Source organism: Cervus elaphus, chromosome 7 (genome assembly GCF_910594005.1).
Source record: "Cervus elaphus chromosome 7, mCerEla1.1, whole genome shotgun sequence".
Lineage (NCBI taxonomy): Eukaryota > Metazoa > Chordata > Mammalia > Artiodactyla > Cervidae > Cervus > Cervus elaphus.
In genome coordinates this window covers 36,664,312-36,684,545 of record NC_057821.1, presented here as the reverse complement: position 1 = coordinate 36,684,545, position 20,234 = coordinate 36,664,312, and the positions used below count along the sequence as shown (strand labels likewise).

At 41.2% G+C, this 20,234-nt stretch overlaps 1 protein-coding gene across 24 annotated transcripts in view; it reads left to right on the top strand.

The window, feature by feature from the left end:
- Positions 1-20,234, top strand: part of LOC122697542 — a 650,597-nt gene that overhangs the window by 312,175 nt on the left and 318,188 nt on the right. Inside the window, exon 6 of one of the 24 annotated variants that reach the window (XR_006342086.1) lies at positions 232-6,143. The exons of the other annotated variants lie outside the window; for them this stretch is intronic. The gene's annotated coding sequence lies outside the window, so the exon portion shown is untranslated. Of the gene's footprint in view, positions 1-231; positions 6,144-20,234 lie in introns of those variants that run through there. 24 annotated transcript variants of the gene reach the window in all.

The window sequence follows — 20,234 nt, the reverse complement described above, 5'->3', positions numbered from 1 at the left end:
TTCAAAGCCAATAGGGGAGCTTTTGGCTTGGGTCTTGAGTTTGGTTTTGAGCCTTCTGGTTTGGCTCCGTATGGGTGTGGGTGTGTTTGTGCTTGTGGGTGGGGTGTGTGTATGTGTATTTGTGTATTTCCACATAGATGGCTAAGAATGTTTTTCCTTTTTATAAATATAAATCTTGCTCTCTTTTTTTTTTTTTTTTTTTTTTGCTATTTGGGTCCATATGTTTTGAAGCTACCTCCTAGGTGAGTTGAATTAGACTATGCTATTTTTATTTACTTTTTAATGTTTTTAGTAATGAAATCACTGGTTGGAGCCCTATGCAGTTTGATGCTATAATAGGATTTGCCAGGGTTCCATTGTACTCTAAATTAGCTTTAAATTTCTGCCCCTTGCCTTCCTTTTCATTTATGTTAAATGTTAACTATTATGTGAAGAGAAGGGATTTTAATGATAGTAAGAAGGTATTTAGAGACTCCTGCTCTACTGCTCGTTAAAAAAAAAAAAAAAGAATACAGACTATCAACAGGGGAGTTGGATCCCTGAAACAACTCTCAGGCAGAGATGTTAATGCCCACACTGTTGACATTTGGGGCTAGATAATTCCGTATTGTAGGGTTTTTTCCTGTGCGTTATAGAAGTCAGTGACAGCCCAGGCCTCAACCCACCAATTCCCAGTAGCACTCAACTCCCCCGGTGTGCAGCTGGAAAAGTACCATGGAGGATAAAATTGCTCCCAGTTGGGAACCATTGCTTTACGGATAAATTCTTACTGAGGAAAAGAGGGTAGAGAAAATAGTGAAGATGGAGACTCTGGAGCTATTGATTTTTGCTTTTTAAATATGTTACCTGGGTAGTTCCAAAGAAAGAGTTGGTTTGACCAAAATTTTGTTCGGGTTTTCTGTAACAACTTTTTGGTCAACCCAATACATCTTTTGCAGATGAGGCCTGCCAGTAAAATTCTTGCTTCACTTTCAGTTCGGTTCGGTTCAGTTGCTCAGTCGTGTCTGACTCTGCGAGCCCATGGACTGCGGCACGCCAGGCTTCCCTGTCCATCACCAACTCCTGGTTGTCCATCACCACCAGTTACCTATCCTTTATTGACTGGCATTTGGTTTAGATTAATGTAACAGTTGCAACTCACTTAGAACAAGGATTCATTTTGATGCTGTCATGATCAACTGAAGAACTTCTGGGTATTCATATCCTGCAATACTTTCTTTAAAGGGGACAGCCTGATCTCTGGGTGCTTTTATAGCACTGGCTTATTGGTTGGTGAATGAGATTCAGATGAGGGCTTCCCTGAGGGCTAAGATGGTAAAGAATCTGCTTGCAATGCAGGAGACTTGGGTTTGATCCCTGGGTCAGGAAGATCCCTTGGAGGAGACAATGACAACCCCCTCCAGTATTCTTGCCTGAGAATTCCATGGATGGAGGAGCCTGGTGGGCCCCAGTCCATGGGGTTGCAAGGAGTCTGACATTGCTGAGTGACTAACACACACATTAGAACAAGGATTGATTGTGATGCTCTCAGGATCAACTGAAGAACTTTTGGGTATTCGTATCCTGCAGTACTTTCTTTGAAGGGGACAGCCTGATCCCTGGGTATTTTTGTAGAGCTGGCTTATTGTTTGGTGAACAAGATTCAAATGAGGCTCGTGTGAAACTAATTGAAATGGGTGAATTGAATGAAGAAAGACACCCACAATACACTTTAATTCAGTTTTATGAATGGGAGGTCAGATACATGAGTTAAGGACAGGTTTGACTGAATTCACTGTCTTCTACAGTACTGAAATTGTCCAGAGTATTGCCTTCTTCCTGTATAGGATTGTAGTTCATGTGCTCTGTTCTCAAGCTCCTTCCAAATTCACTCTCTCTCTAGTAGTAGAATGTTTCAGTTGCCAGACAAGTGGAGTCATGTCTCCACTGTGATTTAACATTAAATGTCCTGCTGTCTTTATTTCAAAAAAATTTTTTTCCTCTTTATTCACTCTTCACATGAACATACATGTTTGCCAGGCACGTTCTTGCATTTCCTTTTTCTCTTGCATCCTTCCTGCCCTTGTTTTCTTCCTTTTTCTCTGACTGTAGGAACTGTCAGCTGGCCTGGCTGGCATCGTCTTACCTTCTTTTGAACTGTGTTACCCAGAGACCTCCGTTTATTATGCCTCGGGCATGCTCTGTCTTGAATGCTGGATCTCTCTGAGGGATAGTTAATGATCTTTGCAGCAAATGAAGGTGAACTGTAGCCACATTATTGTGATAATACAGCCAACTGTATGGAACAGATTGAGCTGAGCTTTGAACAGCTGGGGCTGGCAGAGTGAGTCTTGACTTCTCTCGGAAGAGTTCCAGAACTGCCAAATCATCAAACTTGAAGGGGAAAGAGGGACAAGAAAGGTTGGGGGAACAGTGGTTCCTGCAGGTGCCTTTTGCTTTTGTGGTCTGCCTTTCTGGAAATTGTGCCGGTTTGCAGATCGGGCGCAGTGCAGATCTAATTGAACCCAGGGGCTGCTGTCACTGTTTTTGGACTTGTCTGCTTCATGGCTGGGATGGTATTTTCATGTTCATTTGCAGGCATGGAACATGTGATGGATACATGCTTCTCTCAAGGCTTGTGCCACCCTTACGTCCAGTGAGACCATTTGTAGTTTTAAAGATGTGCAGCCTGAACAGAACCCTAATATAAATTCATAAAGGCTCTGTTGGAACCTTTGGACTTGGACCGTTGTGTGGCTTTGTGATGGATATAATAAATGGACATCAGTGTGGGGTATGACAGATATTATAAATTGGTGGCCCACTGAGCCAGATCCCGCCCTCAAATATGCTGCCCGCCCTTACAAGGAAGTGTATGTATGTGTGTGTTTAGAGAACTAGCTGGCAGTGTTGGTTTGTTTTTTTTCTTAATTACATAAAAATCTGGTTAATCTACCCAAAGAAACCAAAAGATCTGGCTTCCCCAAAGCCATCATCTCCCATGGCACACACCAGCGGGGGCTGAGTAAATGTGGTCCCATACCTGTGTCCAGTAGGGAAGGCAGGGGCTTTGCAGCTCACAGAAGTCCTCACCTGGCACCCTCACACTCACTTCTTGGTGGGCTTCTGCCAGAGAAGATCAAGGGAGAACAGACAGAGACTTTGGGATGGGGAAGAATTGGGTTTGATGTGTAGTTTCACAACCAGCTTTGTCAATTTGGGCAAGTGACTTACCTTTCTGAGTCTTAGTTTCCTTGTGCCTAAAATGGAAGTAAAATTCACCCCCTCACGGTTATTGTAAAGAACATGAATTTAGGTAGAAAAATTGACACCCTTAAAAAAGAACCATGATACTACACACATCAGCCATCATTGTAATTTTCAGCTGCTATGTATCATAGGTGACTTGAGGCCAGTCGTTTAGAGTCACATTGACTATACTATAAAATTAGATGAACACTCCTATTACTCAGGACAATGAGGGGACTTGTGTCTGGGCTTCCCATATTTCTGTTTTTGTCTTTGATACAGAATTTACAGTGTCTCTAGGGGAATAATAGTATAGAAACTGAGTTCTTAGGGGTGGCCTTATCTAAAGATAAATATCTTACAATTTAGCTCATATTAGGTAGACACTTGATTTTCTTTTGACTGAGTCATGACTTAGTAATTACAATCTAAACTCTTGAAGTTTCTGTCTCCCCATCCCAATTACATTCAAAATAAGTTTGATGATAACCCCGAGGATTGAAGATACTCAGCATTTTCATGGAAGGAAAGCTACGGAAATGAGAGCGGTATATCAATTAATATATTTCCTTAGAAGTGGGAGTTGAATTTAGTTCTTGTTAGGCTTCCAATCTGTTGAAGACAGCAGTGTATCAGCATCTTGTGCTCGCATATTCTTTAAAATTTCAAGTGATTTTTTTCTATGCTCTTGCACTCAATTGATATTCTTTTCTCTCTAATCTCTGACCTTTGACATCTGTCAGAAGGTTCCAGAATGCATTTGACTGCCACACTAGGTGCGCTTCCTGTTTATTACATATGTAGTTAGGAAATACAGGTTTTTCCGCCCATTTTTCTACTTCCTGCAAAGATGGGTTTCCTTTAGATGTGGATATTTCACTTAAATGCGTATTCCTGTCTCAAAATGGTAAGGGAAAGCAGGGCAGTAATTTCTTATTGTATTCCACTTTGTGAATGTATGTGGAAAGCTCATGTGTTGCAGTGAAAAACTACTTAGAAGAAGCAAGCAAGGTGGCTAGAAAATGTTAAGGCGGTTGCGAGACCAGTGGGAGAAAATGTATGTAAAAGGTGAAAAGTGAGCTGTGATTAGCTTAGGTATAGAGTTCAGAATTCAAACCGCGCCGTGTGATAAGCAGTTTTGTTTTCAGGTGTTGTCTTAAATCCACCTTGGATGAGTGAATGCCATTATTAGAACAGAAGGTCCCTGAGTAGAAGGCATAAGAGAAGAAAATGTTATTTTTAGAGCCCTTCTAAAGACCTTTCTGAATGGACATGTAAGTCTACCTCTGGACCTGGAAACTGGGCCCATATCTAGATCTGATTCCAGGTAACTACTCAGAACCCCTTTTTCTTCCAGCCTCTACCTGATGCTGTGCATGGAGGAGGTGCAGGGAAAGAGGGAAGGAGATGAAGAGAGGAGGAGGCGGAGTGTGGCTGGAAGTGGGCTGACTTGGAGAATGAAGGTTCTTTGCACTAAAGACTGAAATCTCTGGAAGTATTGTGGCATGTTTAGGAAATAGTTGAATTGATCCATGTGAAGTTGTTAGTATTTCAGTTGTACAAAAAATGGTAGTTTTACACAGTTCAACCAAAAATACAAGTATTACATTTTTGCTGGAATTGCTATCTGTCCTGCAGCTGGGTATATGGAGTGGTTTTAAAAGCCAGAGATATTTTGGCATCCAATTGGTGATTTTTTTTCGTGTGTGGTATATGTGATTTTCCTAGAATATACAAATATTTTCTGCCTTGGGTTTTTCTTATCAGGTTTTTCTAAAATTATAGTTATTGCCTCAGATCTTACAGTGGAAGAGACTAAAAGGACAGCCCAGTCTGAGGAGGAAGGAAGCCTGTGGATCTCACTAGATCTTCACCCGGGAATGTGTGTGGCCGGCTGGGTTTGTTTGTAGGGCACTGGAAATCCCAAAATCGGGTTTTGACCTTAGCTGACTTTACATATGATAGTTTTGTTTTGAAAATAAGAAATGGTTGTGAAAAGACAAGGAGTTACCCATATGGATATGATTTAGTAAATCACGTCCACTTTAGGGTAGATTGAACCTTGTTGAAATTTGTGACATTTGCTCAAGAAGGCATTTTTTCCCCCTGTCTTTTGGTGGGACAGGATGATTCCGTGAACGCTGTTACAGTTTTGGGCAACAAACAAATTGACTTAGTTAATGAAAAGTAAGTCGTTAAGAAAGCCTGGAAGTAGTAAAGTCGATGGTCCTTGGATGGCGGTAGCTGGGGGTGGGGTGGGGTGTGAGTGTGTGTAAACATGTATGATTCTCGGGGGGGGGGGTGAGGTTTGTTCCGAGTGAAAGAGACAGATGCTTCCTTCGCTGGCTTGTTTCCTGGTTTTCAAAGCCTCGGTTTTTGTTGTTTTATTTTAAGGTTGGGTGCCTTTTTGGTTTGTCTGTGAGGGCGTGGTGAGTCCGCACGCACAGGCACCCACCCCTCTAACTTGTTATTCCGTGTGCAGTGTCAAGTGGAAGGTGCGAGGCTCCACCAACTGCTCTGAGCAGAGCCCACTTCCCTTCACCCACAGAGCCCGTGAAGCAGTTGCACCAACATCAATCAAGGGAAAGCCGCAGGCTGCACTCACACCGTTGAAGCAGGTGCATGAGTGAGCATTCTCCGCCAGGCACGCGTGATTGAGGCGTACCTCGGTGCCCTGCCCACAGATGTCAGTTACGATGACTGTGTGGGGCCGCGCCCGCTCCCTGCGTACTTAGAGGACAGAGGAAGTGCCACTCAGGGCATCGCAGTTGCTGATGTACTGACACCAAGGGGAAAAGTGCAGGGTCTAGTTTCTGTGTGTGTGTGTGCATACATTGATATAGATCAAACATAGGTATACAGATGTATGCACATGCATGTGTAGATGTATGTGTGTGCATGCACACATGTGAATTTAAAGCAGAACTCAAATGGGCCATGAGATAAAGAGAGATTATGAGCATCAGATATCCCTTAGTATCTGACAAAAAGGGAAAGAGCTATTTTTAAAAAGGTGCATGTCTCAGGACTTCCCTGGTGGTTCAGTGGTTGAGACTTTGCCTTCTATTGCAGGGGGGTGAGGGTTCAGTCCCTGTTCAGAGAACTAGACCCTACATACTGCAGCTAAAGTTCCTGCGTGTTAACAACTAAGACCCGGCACAGCCAAATAAAAAATATTTAAAAATAAAAAGGTATACATCTCATCCTAAATTGCATCATCCTGATGTATGTTGAGCTCTAGGAAATTTCTACAGAAATTTTAAACGATCTTTAAGAAGAAGAAACTTTTAACACTAGGACTTCAATATACGTTGTACCTTTTAAGTAGTTACTAGTTCCCCAAAGCTTCTTGAACATGTTACTGAGATGCTTCAAAATACCATGTTTGTTATTTATATTCAAATATGTGAAAAATCTCCTTCTAAATAACATAAAGCAAAATGAGACATTTTTTGAAACTACCAAAGCTGGCTAAGTTTGAGAATAATTCTAAAATCCAGTGTCACTATAGGAGTGGGAAAAATATGAAATATTAGGGGGGAAATTTTATATGCTATCTGGAGATTATTTTGTAATATATAAGATCAGAAGTCACAAAATGTGTTTATTCATAGTTCTGCCAGTGCAGCTTCTAGGCAGATTTGTCCTAATAGCATAATCAAATGTGTATAAAAAGATTTTACTGTAAGAATACTTTATCATAAACTTATTTTTTGATATATTTTGTTGTAAATATCTAGACATTATTAGAGTGGTCAGATAAATTATGGTAGACATATCCAGTAAAATACTAAATGAGGCATTCAAAGAATACTGTAGATTTTTCTGTGATCTTACTTAAAAAAATACCTTGTTTATATGTATCCATGAAAGTGGCTAGGTGTTGTCATAGTCTGGGAGGTTATACATAAAGTTAAAAGTTAGTATCTCTAGGTGATTTGAGAATAATTAGATGTCTGTAGTTTGCTTTAGCAAAGGGCAATCATGGAAATAGTACTTTAAGCATAAAAGCTATCTACAAATTCTTATAGAAACCAAGGAGGAAAAATGCTTACCCCCCAGATGACTGTTTAGCAGATATCAAAGACTTTTGATTGATTAATTCAGTGATAGGTATGTGCCAGGTACCATGCAAGGCTCCATTGTCTTGCTCTGTACTTTTCGTACGGTGAGTGGCTTAATCACTTCTGATACACTGGTTTGTGCGGCTTTACTAACAGAGTTAATAATACCAATGTGAAAATTCTGATATATACATGTAAATATTAAGACTAAAGAGTGACCTTTTGCTTCATGTTTTGACATATGTTTTATCTGCTCTACACTGTCTCACATCGTTAGATTTTTCCTACCGTGTGGATGGTTGGCAACCTCAGATGTCTTGGGAGGCAAAAGCAGATAGGAAAATCGTTGGGAAAACTTGACACCATTCACGAAAACCTTGAAAGAACACTGAGAAGCTTGTTGGCAAGTGCTTTGAAAAATCTGACTTCTTATTTTGTAACTTTTTTGGCTTTGAAACTCAGTCTTGGTTTAATGTTCAGCAGGTTGCTTCTGGGGAGTTAGGACAGGGTTTGAGGGTGGGAGATTAGCATGATGAATTTGATGTCCATGCATCTGGAATGTTGAGACTGTGGAGGATGTAAGTGTGAGCTTTGGATGAGGGATGTCTGCCCGGAGGAGGATCAGGATTTCGGCAGACTTGGAGAGACTCATTGAGAGGTTTTAAGTGCTTCTTTGAGCCCCTCAGAGTCTGCCCAGGGGCTAGGCTCCTTCTGATGTCCCGTTCCTTTCTCACTGTGATGGTCCTGGAAGTGTAAACTTCCTCATGGCTTCTCAACACTTTGGCCTCTCATACTAGCATGAGAATAGAAATTTAAGAATTCTAGCTTGAATTACCCAGGGTTCCAGAATGAAAAAGATTTTTTTCATGAGTTCAGCTATAAAAATAGCAAAGATTCCTGAGAAGAAGAGTTTGTTTTGGATGAATACCAATTTGCCAAGTTGCTCTGTGTGTGTGTGTGTGTGTGTGTGTGTGTGTCTGGGGGAATTATTATGGCTTCTTGAACTTGGTTCATTTCTTTCCCATTGGTGAAGGGAAGACATTAAACTTTGGATTTGGTTCTATTTCCATTGTCCAGTGAATCAGGAGAGCTAGCCCCATAAGTTACTCCACTGCTGTGGGAAAATTTGTCATAATCACTTCCTCATTTTTCTTTCTACCCTTCTCTTGTTAGAACTGATGTGGGGTTCTTAACTAACTGCCTTGGGAATAGTTTGAAGTATAAAGGGTAGGTGTTGTGGTGGCATTTGAGAGATTCTTCAGACAAGCCCAGAGTGATAAAAATCAATAATTGAAGGAATCACTTGCCTTAAAACAAACAAACTTGTAAATAGAACAAGATTGTACAAATTGTGTCTTTAGGCAGGCTAATCTAATCACACACAGAAGGCAGCCTGTTTTCTTACTTGCTGGACCACTTCCACTATATATTCTCACAGGGAACAATATATTAAGTACAGTGTTTAGAAATATTTGTTGAATCCCACTGTCTGATTTTTGGCAAATCCCAAGGAAAAAAAAGGATATGTCTTGGACTGCTTGAGCCTTCCTGGGAGGATGTTGGAGTTTTCCCAGCGAGGCTGGCTTCACATTGTGGGAAACACTGGTTTAGTAGATAACACTGTTAGAATTTATATTCAGAAGGCATTGAGGTTTTTTTTTTTTTTTTTTGGTTTTTGGAGCAGCCACAGCTGATCTTATATCTCTCAGGATCTGAAAAAATCCAAAGTGTATGCTAATCTTTCCTTATGTTGATGCTGTCATTTCCTTGCAAAGGGCACCCGGGTTTCTGACCCCCTCATCCTGTTACAGCAGCAGGGTGATCTCACTAACCCTGAAACATCCAGAGTCAGAACGGAAGACAAAGGCGGCCATAAGTGAGAGCGGGTGAAAGATAGGCCACTATAGGGTGAAATAGCCATTGGCCAGTGCTCTCTTCTCTTATGGAATGTTGGCGCATCAGGATTAAAATTTCTAGAGGAAAACAAGGAAGAGCGCTGTGTGACATAAATCTCAGCAATATTGTTTTGGATCCATCTCCTAAAGCAAAGGAAATAAAAGCAAAAGTAAACAAATGGGACCTAATCAAACTCAACAAGCTTTCTGCACAGCACAGGAAACCGTTGACAAGACAGAAAGGTGGCCTAGTGAAATAGGAGAAAATATTTGCAAACGAAAAGACTGATAAAGGGTTAATATTCAATATATATAAATAGCTCCTACAATTCAACATCAAGAAAAGATCCCAAACAGCCCAATTAAAAAATGGGCAGAGGAACTGAACAGACATTTTTCCAAAGAGGAAATGCAGATGGCCTAGAGGCACATGAAAAGATGCTCAATAAGAAACCATCAGGAAAATGCAAATCAAAATCACAATGAGATACCACCTCCCACCTGTCACGGTGGCTGTCATCAAAAATAACTCAGATAACAAATATTGACAAAGATGTGGAGAAAAGGGAACCCTCATATACTGTTAACTGGGAATGTAAATTGGTGCAGCCTTTGTGGAAAACAACACAGAGGTTTCTCAAAAAAAACTAAAAATAGAACTAATGTATGATCCAGCAATTCCTCTCCTGGGTACATTATCCGGAAGAAAACAACCAAAAACACCAATATGAAAAGATACAGGCACTCCAGTGTTTACAGCAGCATTATTTACCATTGTTGAGGTATGGAAGCAACCTTTAAGTGTCCAAGTTGGCTTAAAGCTCAACATTCAGGAAACTAAGATCATGGCATCTGGTCCAATCACTTCATGGCAAATAGATGGGGAAACAATGGAAACAGTGATAGACTTTATTTTTGGGTACTCCAAAATCACTGCAGATGGTGACTACAGCCATGAAATTAAAACACACTTGCTCCTTGGAAGAAAAGTCATGACCAACCTAGACAGCATATTAAAAAGCAGAGATATTACTTTGCTAACGAAAGGTCTGTCTAGTCAAAGCTATGGTTTTTCCAGTAGTCATGTATGGATGTGAGAGTTGGACCATAAAGAAAGCTGAGTGCCGAAGAATTGATGCTTTTGAACTGTGGTGTTGCAGAAGACTCTTGAGAGTCCCCTGGACTGCAAGGAAATCAAACCAGTCTATTCTAAAGGAAAGCAGTCCTGAATATTCATTGGAAGGACTGATGTTGAAGCTGAAACTCCAGTACTTTGGCCACCTGACGTGAAGAGCTGACTCATTTGAAAAGACCCTGATGCTGGGAAAGATTGAAGGCGGAAGGAGAAGGGGATGACAGAGGAGGAGGTGGTTGGATGGCATCACTGACTCAATGGACATGAGTTTGAGCAAGCTCCGAGAGGGACAGGGAAGCCTGGCTTGCTGTAGTCCATGAGGTCTTAAAGAGTCAGACAGGACTGAGCAACTGAACTGAACTGAAGTGTCCAAGGACAGATGAATGGATAAAGAAAATGTGTCATATATGCAATGGAATGCATACATCCATAAAAAAAGGATGAAATGTTGCTGAATGCATACATATAGCTGTACAATGCATACATACATGCATACAATGTTTCAGAATACATACAGCATAAAAAAGAATGAAATGTTGCCGTTGGCAGCAACATGGATGGACTTGCAGGGCATTAGGCTGGGGAAACTAGGCAGACAACGGCCAGCACTGTGTGCTGTCCCTTATAAGCGTGTGTGTGTGTGCATGCTAAGTTGCTTCATCATGTCCAACTCTTTGTGACCTCATGGTCTGTAGCCCACCAGGCTCCTCTGTCCATGGGATTCTCCAGGCAAGAATACTGAAGTGGGTTGCCAGGCCCTTCTCCAAGGGATCAGCCCAACCCAGGGATGAAACCCAAGGCTCTTACCTCTCCTGCACTGGCAGGCGGATTCTTTACCACTAGCGCCACTTGGGAAGCTCCATCCTTTATATGGGGAATCTAAAAAGTACACCAAGTAGTGAAGATAACAAGACTCACAGATATAGAGAACAAAGTAGTGGTTACCAGTAGGGCTAGGGGAAGAAGGAGTAGTATAGGCATAGGCGATGAAGAGATACAGACTATGGTATAAAATAAACTGCAAGGGCGCAGGCCCTACCGACCTCCTGCGCCTCCACACTTGCCGGGCTCCACAGGCAGGTGGGTGAAATTCTCATGCTGTCCAGCCATGGTCTCAGCTCGCTTGCTGTCGGTCCTCTGGGTGCAGGGAATCCTGGCAGTAAGGACAGGCGACACAAGTGCTGCCAAGGCTGATGGAGCCGCAGCCACACCACCCTCCCCTGCCCGTACCCTGATGCCCGCAGTGGGTGAGGAGGGCGTGCTGCCGTGGCCGGAGGTAGGGGCTCCTCGCTGCAGGGAGCAGTCTGAACGGCTGGACGTGGCCACAGCAAGGACCAGGAGTTGGAAGAGGTGATGAGCTGGAGGAGGAAGAGGAGGAGGAGGTATCTATTAAAAAACAAGTAGTATGCATTATACACTATGGGGAATAGAGCCAATACTTTATCATAATTATAAACAGTATAGCCTTTACAAATGGTGACTCAGTCCATTGTACACACCTGTAACTTCTACTGTAGAGCAGCTATACTTCAGTAGCAAAAGAAGTGGAGAAGGAAATGGCAACCCACTCCAGAATTCTTGCCTGGAAAATTCCATGGACAGAGGAACCTGGCGGGCCACGGTCCATGGGGTCGCAAAGAGTCAGCCATGAGTGAGCACATCAGCAGCAGCAACAGAAGAAAAGATTTGGCAAAATCTGTAAGCTAATTTTGCTTAAATGTGATCATCACAGAGCATTGATGGAGTAATCGAAACTTGTGATAAAAATAAAAACGAAATATTTAGAAAGTACTGTATGCCTCCTTTATTTAAAAAGGTGTACTGAAATAAAAGTGCAGTATTATGAGGAATTTAAGTGAAATAAATTTAAGTTTCTCAGCATGTATCTGGCATAAAATCGTTTTAATCGCTCTTATGCAAGGGCTTATGTTACTGCCTTATCCACTGGTGTTTAAATGAGAGTAAACATATCTGGCCAAGTTGGTTTTTTTTTTTTTCCTTTTTAGCTTGTAACTTTGGGAAGCTATTTAAGCTATAATATCTCATCTCTGGAAAGGAGATAAGAGCATCAGCCTCAGAGGGTTTTGAAAGAAACTTTATTTTGGAATAGTTTTAGATAAACAGAAAAGTTGCAAAGATAGGAAGAAAGTATTCATGTAGTCTTTACCTAGTTTCCCTTAATGTGATCATGTTACTTTAAATGGTGTGTTTGTCAAAACTAAGGAGCCAACAGTAGTACTTGATTATTAACGAAACTCTACAGTTTATTTGAACTTCACTAGTTTTCCCCTGGTGTCCTTTCTCTGTTCCTGGATCTCGTCCTGGATACCACATTACATTTGTTCATCGTGTCTAAGACACCTTTGATCTATGACCGTTTCTCTGACATGTTTTTGATGACCATAACAGTTTCACGGAGTGCAGGTCAGTCTATTGCAGAATGCGCCTCCTTTGGAATTTGTCTGATGTTTTTGCATAATTAGGCTGCCTGTGGGTTTTTGAAAGACCGCAGAGGGGAACCATGATTTGGGGTCGCACAGTCAGACATGACTGAGTGACTAACACATCTACTGTCAACATGGCTTGTCACTGTTGAGCTTTACCTTGATCACCTGGTAGAGATAATGTTGGCCAGATTTTTCCATCGTCAAGTTCCGCTTTTTCCCCCCTTTTCCGTATTTTTAGTAGAAGCACATCACTAGGCATAGATCATAGTGTTGTTTGAAGGTTTAAATGAGATGATAAAGCTCTTAGCACAGAGCACCGTGCTTAGAAAACCCTCCTTAAATATGACTGTCAGTGTTGCTTTTGCTCTCGAAGTCCACCTTAAGTACTTAAAAATCTTTACAGCATCTTCCTTGTAGTTATACCGTTCTCAGTCCTCTATTGATGTTGATCAGAAAGTAAAAAGAAGAGTGCTCACAAACTTCTCAAGTGAGATGGCTGTACTCAAAGGCACGCTAGGATGGGGATTATGAGAAGTCACTTGAGCATTGCTGCTGAAAGGTTTTGCTGAATTGGGACCATCAGCATCTGGTCCTGTTTCAAGGGTTGGCATCAGTCATCAAGGATGAGCATGGAGACGACAGTGCAGGGGGTGGGGGTGGCTGACAAGTCTTGGGCATGAAAGAAAAATGGAAAGTAATTTAGGAGCTGTGCCTACATCATGGTGTGCCCCCCCCCCCCTCCCCTCCCCATGGTCAAATTTGATCGCTTTTAGGTAGAATTGTGAGTTCTCAGATAAAAACTGTCTTCAGCACTTCTCTATGAAGTGAGGGCCTTTTTCTATGACCTGAGACGCTTCAAAACCCTTGCAGTTGTTGCTAGAGGTATTTGCTGAGCCTGGATAATAGAGCTTGGAGTCCTGTGTAACTGTGTCTGTTGGAATAAATAAGAACAGCTGGTCTCTTGTACAGATAGTGTTTGGCATGAATTTTTTATTTAAGTCTCTCCATGTATCTAGTAAACAGTAAGTAGTATTCGAACACTACTTAAAGCCTCCCAAGTCTCCTTCCAATAAATTTCTTTCACTCCTCCCCATTTTAAAGTTCAGGGTGTAGGGCAGGGTTAATGTACCAGAAAAGGAATGCTAGGAAAGTATTTTCTGAGCTAGAGAAAATAAGGTTCCTCTTCTATGTATTCTTTCCCATTTGACCTTCAGCTTCTCTCTTAGATAGCACATTTTTTGGGACTGTTTCTTGGGAAAGCAAGATTTATGCAGACATTCTTTTACTGGTGTGTATGTACTAAGTGAAGAGAGACACATTCGTGTTAAAACGGAATCCTCTTTCCCTGTGTTCTTCATGGGGAGAAGATTTACATCTACATTAAGGGTAGATGGTGAACCCTTCACTTGGTATTCTGTAAATGACTAGCAAGCAAATTGTTTTCCATTTTCCTTTGTGAATTTTGGCTTTAACATGCTTAGTTGAGACTGAGAATGCCTTTCCTGTCCTAGAGGGAACCCAGCATGCCCTTGAAGAACATTCATGGCATCATTCATTTATTCTGTTTTTGTTATTCACAGTAGAGAGAAATTTTTTTATTTAAATCTGCCAAATTAATGTTGGGTGTCTAAAGGAGTGTAAACTATGATGTTATATTGTTTATAGTCTTGCTCGTATTGTTTTTTCAAGCAAACAGTGAGTTCCCTGTCCTGGAGGCTGGGAATATAAGTAAAGATAAGATAGGATCTACTTCATGTATCAAGTGATAACCTTTAGGGGCTGTAGGAGATTTCTAATGATTTTTATTTTTCTTTTAAGACTCTGCAGGACTTTTGTGGTCATCAGGGTTGCTCTGTGACTTCTCGGATGAAGCTGAAAAGTCACCATGGGGTTTGCTTTTATCCTTTTCTACCTACCTTATAGGAACCTGCGCAGTTCCATTTTGGAGGGGTCTGATGGAAAGACCCCCTGACCTAGGTCAGGCATGTTGTGTGAGCAAGAAGCAAACTTCCATTATTACATGGCAGTAGAATGTGGGATGGTGTGTTCCTGTGATATTATCAGCCTATCCTGACTAATGCAGTCGACGTTCTGATCTCTTTAGAGTCGCCAGAATTAAGGCCTAGATGTTTGAGCTGTTGAGGGGATATTCACAGCTGTGACGGCAGCAGGGTAGGAAGTCTGCACACATAGTGGTTACTGTAACGCAGGACCTGGGTGGGCAGTTTAACTGAGAGCTGTGACCTGCGCTTCAGTAGGTTGTTAATAGTTCTTCATGGAGATTGCATCCTGTCTCACCTGCGTGCCTGCTTCTCAACAAAGGTCTTCACATAATGGAGAGTAATTCTAAAAAAAGGAAAAATCAGTGTGTGTATACAAATACACACATACACACAAGCACATTAGCTTACCCTCCCAAGAGTCACATGAGAGATTTTAAAGCCAAACTACTGGTTGAGTGCCAGGAAGAATTTCTTGGGTGGACATAATGCTTAATTTATATTCAGGGGATTTCCACTGGTAAATCACAGAGCTTATAAAATTTGAAAAGAGGAGGAGGGGCTGGAGAAGGGAAAAAAAAAAAAAGGGCCCAGGGATGTGGTTGACAATGTTCCTTTTAATTTAAAGCCACCTGAAGGTTTCAGTTGAATAATAAATTCCCATATGGTTTCCGCTCTTTCAATGTTAGGACCTCAGAAATGCAGTCTACTTTTAGCCTTGGCTTCTGCTTGCCTCTTTGTCAGGCTGAGAACGCTTCCCGTCTGCCTGCTGGTAGGAAGTGTGAGCCAAGCCCACTTCTTCTGGGGATAGTTCCCAGGCTGGACTTTCTGCTGGGCAGGTTGGCTTTTCTGACCTGGAAGACCCACTCCCCTGGGGTGCTCCTAACTCTTCTTGGAGGGGCGGGGACAGCTAGGGCGACCACTCAGGATGACTTCAGGCTTCATTAGTGAGAATGTGTCCTTAGAGGTCCTTTCTCAGCCCCCTCGTGTTCTTCCCAACCTTGCAGTTCTCTTTACAATTAACTTGTCCCCTGGAGGAATATCCCATCCTGCATTTGGGTTTTTTTTGGTAATCATCAGACTCTTCAGAAGGGCAAATACTCAGTAAACCCTGAAAACCTGAATATAGAGTTATTTTCAATTACTTGTACTTTCATTACTAAAAGTTTCCTCTTTTCCTGATCCTGTGTAAGTTTACTTTCCTCATGTGTTAATGAGGTCATGGTCCGTGCCGGTGGGATAGACTTTATCTTTCACATGGTCCGTGCCTGTGAAGTTTATGGAGAAAACTTTAGAGAAACAGTTTTTGCAGTATGATGATTGCTCTAATCCCTCTTTTCTCTTAGTTTTCTTTTCAGTGTTAATGTAAAAGCTGCTTCACTTGAATTCTTCATGAAAAATCATCGAGTTTTCTTTTGAGAGAAACCAAGTGGAAGATATATACACACACAAATTGATATTTAAACTTGGATCTGAAGTTTTTCAATTTTTATAATAGGTTGAGTTAAACTACCTACAGACTAGAAATCCGCTATAACCATGTACTCCATACAACCATACAATCCGTACAACCATGGTTATATAAACTGTTCTGGCCTAATTTGTGAACTTGTACACAAATATCATTAAAATGCCATGAGATAATGTTGCTGTGGCTCAAAAAAAAAAAAGCAATGTAGAAATTAGAAGGTAGAATTTTGGCCCTGCTTCACTGTGCTCATGTCACTATAAACGCCTGTGACTGGTTATCCACCTGAAAATCAATTTATTGGTGCTACCCTTTCCAGCCTTCATGGCATTGCAAAATGATTTCTTCACACAAGGTCAATCAGGATGGTATGTGTAAGGTGGCCTGAGGCTCTTGAAGAGAAGTCCTACTCATGTATAGGTCGATGGAAGTAGAGGACGACTGTTGAGTATTGAGGAACAAAAGAACTTGAAAGGAAATGGGGTTACCAGCTCTTTCAGCTGACCAGACAGTATTAAGTGGAAACTGTTCTGTTTCCAGCAAAGGCAGCATTTTGAAAGGGACCCTCTGGCAGAGTCCCCTTAATAGTTTCCTATTAATCTGAAATGAGAAAGTACATCTTGAGTACAGAGGTACTCTCAGGACAAGCTCGTGTCAAAATGGGCCTTCATCATCCTTAGAAATCACTTGTAGGATATACTGTTAGGATGAAAATGTTATTACCTGGCTTGCAAATCAAATGCCACAGTTTGTCTCCTGCACAGCGTATCCTCAAGTGATATTTCGTGTGTTTCTGAAAATGCCTCCTAGAAACTAAGCTAACATACTGCATGTTTTTTTTTTTCCTTTGATTTTTAATTGTCAGTTGCTAATATCAAGGAGAGTGAAAAAGTTGGCTTAAAGCTTAACATTCAGAAAACTAAGATCATGGCATCTGGTCCCATCACCTCATGGGGAGACATAGATGGGGAGACAGTGGAAGCAGTGTCAGACTTTATTTTTTTGGGCTCCAAAATCACTGCGGATGGTGACTGCAGCCATGAAACTAAAAGACGCTTACTCCTTGGAAGGAAAGTTATGACCAACCTAGATAGCATATTAAAAAGCAGAGACATTACTTTGCCAACAAAGGTCCGTCTGGTCAAGGCTATGGTTTTTCCAGTGGTCATGTATGGATGTGAGAGTTGGATGGCGAAGAAAGCTGAGCACCGAAAAATTGATGCTTTTGAACTGTGGTGTTGGAGAAGACTCTTGAGAGTCCCTTGGACTGCAAGAAGGTCCAACCAGTCCATCCTAAAGGAGATCAGTCCTGGGTGTTCATTGGAAGGACTGATGCTGAAGCTGAAACTCCAGTACTTTGGCCACCTCATGCGAAGAGTTGACTCATTGGGAAAGACCCTGATGCTGGGAGGGCTTGGGGGCAGGGGAAGAAGGGGACGACAGAGGATGAGATGGCTGGATGGCATCACCAACTCGATGGGCATGAGTTTGAGTAAACTCCGGGAGTTTGTGATGGACAGGGAGGCCTGGCGTGCTGTGATTCATGGGGTCGCAAAGAGTCGAACACGACTGAGTGACTGAACTGATCTGAACTGAATATCATTTGAGTCAAATGTAAAACAAGGAAGAAAATCAAGCATAATCCCAATACCAGTTTCATTCAACAAATGCTTCCATGTCATAATTTTCCTCAATACAAAATTTTTAATGTGTGTATCACTTAAAAACAAAACAACCTCAACTTCTGGTTTATTTGGATAACTTTACAGTAGCAGATTTAAAAATCTTCTTGATGAGATGAAGATATAGGCACCTTATCCTTTATCATAACTCTGTATTCTTCTTTCCAACATGTATAAATTGTATATGTATTTTCACATTGCTAAAGTTAACAGTTCTGTAACTTTTACAAAGTCACTCATGTTACATATTCAGATTGATACTAAAGAATTGAGAACCAATCTTTAGAGTTTCTATGTACCTGTCAAATGTCTACTATAGACTAAGTAAGATGCTCTGATTACATTCTTTTCCAATTTCATCACTCCTGTGCCTATCTATGAAAGGGGTCAAATGAAGACTCCTTATTTAATTATATCTGTTAATTGAAACCATACAAAATTATTTGCTTCAAATGTGACCTCTAACCTTATTATACAATTTGTTAACCCTAAAGTATTTGATCTCTGTATTTTCTGGGAGAAGAAATACAAGCTTTTAAAAAAAATTGGATGTTTTTCTAGATTCAGTATAGCTTTTCCATTAAACTTTTGGGATCTCTTTTTTTTTTTTTTTTTAATTTTTTTATTAGTTGGAGGCTAATTACTTCACAACATTTCAGTGGGTTTTGTCATACATTGATATGAATCAGCCATAGATTTACACTTATTCCCCATCCCGATCCCCCCTCCCACCTCCCTCTTCACCCGACTCCTCTGGGTCTTCCCAGTGCACCAGGCCCGAGCACTTGTCTCATGCATCCCACCTGGGCTGGTGATCTGTTTCACCATAGATAGTATACATGCTGTTCTTTTGAAACATCCCACCCTCACATTCTCCCACAGAGTTCAAAAGTCTGTTCTGTATTTCTGTGTCTCTTTTTCTGTTTTGCATATAGGGTTATCATTACCATCTTTCTAAATTCCATATATATGTGTTAGTATGCTGTAATGTTCTTTATCTTTCTGGCTTACTTCACTCTGTATAATGGGCTCCAGTTTCATCCATCTCATTAGGACTGATTCAAATGAATTCTTTTTGACAGCTGAGTAATATTCCATGGTGTATATGTACCACAGCTTCCTTATCCATTCATCTGCTGATGGGCATCTAGGTTGCTTCCATGTCCTGGCTATTATAAACAGTGCTGCAATGAACATTGGGGTGCACGTGTCTCTTTCAGATCTGGTTTCCTCAGTGTGTATGCCCAAAAGTGGGATTGCTGGGTCATATGGCAGGGATCTCTTTTAAGTTTGATTTCCAGATTCTATAGTGATGTTCAGGTCTTACTAATTCTGAGTTTAGAACTTGGATTATTCTGGAAACAGCATCTCCTATTGGCCCTGGGTCATTTTCTCTTGTTATTTTGATGTATTTTCCTTAGGGTTTTTCTGCTATTTCTTAGTGGAATTCCTGTCAGTCAGATGTTGGATCCCCTTACCCGATCCTTATGTATGTGTGCCCAGTCATGTCCGACTCTTTGCCACCCCGTGGACTGTAGCCCATCAGGCTCCTCTGTCTGTGGGATTTTCCAGGCAAGAATACTGGAGTGAACTGCCATTTCCTTCTCCAGGGGACCTTCCTGACCCAGGGCTCAACCCCTCACTCATCTCGTGTGTCTCCTGCATTGGCAGGCAGATTCTTTACCACTAGCGCCAGCTGGGAAACCAACTTTGATCCTCTTCATATTATCTTTCCTTCACATTTTCCTTATGTTGTGGGAGATTTTGACTCTATTTCCTAATCCTTTCCTTGGTGAGTCTTAGCCATGATATTTTTCATTTCTTGTTTTTATTTTTGTGGCATGTATTTTGAAATTCATTAGAACAGTGGTGGAAAGCACTAGCAATTCTGCCAGGAATTCATCTATTTTAAAGATCTACATTATAAAGTCAAAATCCCCTATGGGTATTTGGAGAGACATCTAGAATTACCCTTCAGTTTCATAATCTGACCACTTAGGAAAAAAATATCAGTTGCTCATTGTCCATCTGATTTGACTTTTGCATTATTAGTAATGCATACTGAACAGCAGCAATATACAGAATGAGGGATTAAAAAAGCACACAGTTGCTGCCCTCAAAGAATTTATGGTCCAGCTGACAGAAGAGACAAAAAGCCAAAGTATTTGAAGAATAAAACACGCACACACTGAATTATGCAGTATGGAGTTTCAAAACAGAAAAGTTTGTTTTTTAAATGAGGATGAACATTTTTTACACAAAGCCTTTTTCTGTGTTCTGAATTTTTTTTCATTTTTTGAGAGATACAGAAAGTC